We start from the raw sequence: 3,641 nt of genomic DNA, 5'->3' as shown, positions 1-3,641 counted from the left end.
GACGTTCAATCCATATTACAGAGAATTCAGTCGTCCATGGCTGACAGGCGCTCAAGCTCGATATTCTCGATGTGTAACAGTTCAGAAACACGGGCAGAAAAAAAAAAGGAATTAGAAACCACGATTAGCAAACAATCTCCTTCTTTGTAACGTCAATTACGAAACGTGACCCTAGTCGCTCTCGGTTAGATCTCATGATAAATCATTACAACATTTATGTGTAATAAATAAATAAATAAATACATGTTATTATTCGCAGACATGTCACTGCTGCTTTGGTCTGACAATCATAGCAATCTAATGAAAAATGGCTTCCGTGGACCCGAAAATCTAATGACCTAATATCTAATATCCACCATATTTCACTTTGGCTCGAGTAAAATCTCACAGCTAAGCACGACATGAGCGAACCTCGCATTGAGTCATTCGGTGGAGAAACCGAGCTGTCAACACACTTGACCTGTACATCAAAATAAAACACAACCGCCGCTTTGCTTGTTCGTTTGCATGAATTAATTTCGACGTAGTTGTTATTAGCTAGCATTACTAGCAGCGGCTAGTTGCTCGGCGGAACAGCCGTGTGCAGACGCAACGCAGTTTAGCAAAGTGAAGAGATGCTAGTGACCCATACAAAGGGTCCCCCCTTTGCAAAGTTGAGCTGCAAATTCAGATAGACGGCAACATGCAGCCGGCTAAAACTTGAGGGAAAACACATTATTTGGCGTGTGAACAAAGTTCGGCGCTGTAGTTTCCGAGCGCCTTATTTTGTATAAACTTGCAGCAGCTTTAGCGACCTCGCGAGTGAGATTCCAGAACAGTGCGAGTGCTACGCTAATGTTAGCGCCAGGGAAGCTACATCCACAAGCGAGGAGCCAGACTGACGACATTCGGATTCACTTCGTGCAGCGGGGGAACGCTTTAGGGGCTGGTTCAAGGCTTGTCTCGGTGCTCAGTAGTTCCCCTGGCAGCGTGAGACCAAGTGATACAAGGCTGCTGGTTAGCGACAGCTAACCATAGCTTTATCCTTCCAGCTGAGGAGTTAGCTAGTACCACCGCACAGCCTGCCTTCCGCCGACGTGCACTTCCCCCACTCTCCCTCCAGCCGGCTAGCCGCAGCGTTAGTCCGGTACATAAGATGAAGCGACCATCAGCATCTGGGGAAGCCGAGTGGTTGTTTGGATTTTGCTGATGTATGAGGAGACGATATTGTGTTTGTGAGGTGAGCTGTTTTAATTGTGTGCTCGTTGAACTTCTTGCAACAGCCATTCGTAAAGACACACCAACCCTGACCTTAGACCGGGTAATGTTAGCTCTGCTAGCTGTTAGCCGCGATCAGATGGTGTTGTCTACTTCCTGGAGAACTAGCGATGGTACCTGGATGGTAACTTCAGAATGATGCGTGTTTTATTTTGACTGTGTCCAGCGCGTGGTCGAGTGCGTGTATGGTTGTCGTTTTTGTGCGCACACGCCGCTGTGCATGCCACTGGTTGTATTTATCGTGGTTCTACCTTCTCGGGACAGTTCGACGCTACGTCACCGTTGGTGGTTGTTAGCTTTTCCGTACCCGTCTGTTGCCAATAGCCGGGACAAGGCTATGTGCTGGACAGATCCAACCCTTTGAAGTCGGTGTTTACATTGAGAATTTGTGCTTAGCGCTGCATTTATCCACTTATCACAATTTCGGTCACTTTTTCGTGTCGTTGCAGATGAAACGCCATTGTCGTGGTCCGACATTGTAAAATAAGAGAACGTATATTGTAAAAGTTGATTTGCAAACGTTTACGGTGTGAATGTTAACTTGGAAATGCTAACAAGGGTATTAAGACATTAACTTGGCCATCGTGACATCACTTCGCTCTGCACATTGGCAACTTCATTTTAGAGACAAAAGCCAAAGCCAAGTTTTCTCATTAAGCGACAAATAATACCAACTAGTTTGTGTACTGTTTTTATTCGCGGGGCCACCGAACACGTCTATTACAGAGATGCGACGTTCACGTTTGTTCACTTCGGTTTGCATTAAACCTTAAACAGCTTTGCTACTGTACCATGTTTTTGTAGCTTTGTTGCGTGTTTTATTTTGGTAGTATCGCTAAAGCACCACGTTTGACCCTATCGTTCACAGTCTCGCTATATACAGTTTTATCAACAAACATGTACATACACCGAGTCACTGAGTTTGTGTGTTTTTGTGTGTTGTATTTCTTAATTTTGCCCGTATGCATTAAACATAAGGTCACTGCGAGGACGAGTAGGTGATTGAATGAGAATGAAATGTACACATCTATTATACGAAATTGATTTTAAATGTATGACGGCACAATCTTTGCTGTGCATCCGATGAAACATTATGATGAGACTCGAGGCTTGAGCTGTATTTCAAAGCTACTGTTTCGTGTATCTCCTTTTGTTTAAGCCCCTCGTATAAAGATGGGCATCACCGCATTTTCCCTAAACTGTATGTCTATTTTACAACATATGGACATTCACGAGCATAATAACAACATACACCGATCAGGCTACAGTAAGATACCGCATGTATGTGTGCCGTGGAGTATGTTACTGGAATGTTACTGGAAAATAAACTTTACAAATCGAACGTAAATTCACATGTATTTAAAATATTGGGGAGAGAACGTTGAGCTTGTCCGTTCATGCAGTGTTTGTTTTACAATTATGTTTTCATGGCGTGAACGTAGAAGCGGAACTATGATGCGAGCGACAAAGGTTCTGCACGAAAGGAGCCCGCTGCAACAGGAAGTTCCACATACGGAAGTTGTGTTTTTCTTTGTGTATACAATATTACGGTTGTTTTATTTAGGAAAAAAAAACATTATTTCACTTTCAACACTTTGTGTGTTTTCGTGCGGCAGTTTTTTCCGATGTGGATTATGCATTGATGGGTAAATAACAGCTTGAGTTGTCTGTAGCGGTGTTCGCCTGGTCTGCTGCACTAGTGCTATTTACACGAGTTTGCGAGTACCCCCGGTTGCATTAGTGCTAACGATAGTCATGTTAAGGAAATCGGCTAAAGTGAGGACACAGTAGATATGTTGTTGGTTAAATTGTTTGCTGTTGATGTCATTGTGAAAAGTGCTTTTGGGTGGGAAGAGGACCTGGTGTGTGTTTTGACGTGGCAAAGGAAAATGTTTTATATGGACTTCTTTTTATGATAAATATCTATCAGCTTGAACAGTGCACATATCTGTATACATTATAGCTGTTGTTTTTTTAAGGGTAGTCAACATAAATCTTGTGTATAGAGTCATTTCTTTCATATCATTAGACATATTACCTCCCTTCAGTATACAGTGATAACCTCTCCTCTGGTTCTCAGATTAAATGTCTCATTGTTAGTTGGGGCTTCAACTATTGATTATTTTCATAATTGGTGAATCTGTCAACTCTTTTCTTAGGGTTGGGGTTGATTTGTTGCTTCATAGAATGTCAAAAAAATGTTGATAAATCCCTCCTAAATTTCAAAATACTGAGTAATTGATTGTCAAAGTATGTGCCAGTGAATTGTTGTTTATTAACCGATTCATTGTTTCAGGTGCTGTCTTAATAAAACCACGTCTTCACAAACTGTTGTTACTCTACTTTGCAGATCTCTGTCAAGGAGGTCAAAATCTGTACAGGGG

Source organism: Microchirus variegatus (assembly GCF_963457635.1).
Source record: "Microchirus variegatus genome assembly, chromosome: 9".
NCBI classification, from domain to species: Eukaryota; Metazoa; Chordata; class Actinopteri; order Pleuronectiformes; family Soleidae; genus Microchirus; species Microchirus variegatus.
Note: the sequence above shows the minus strand (reverse complement) of the source record.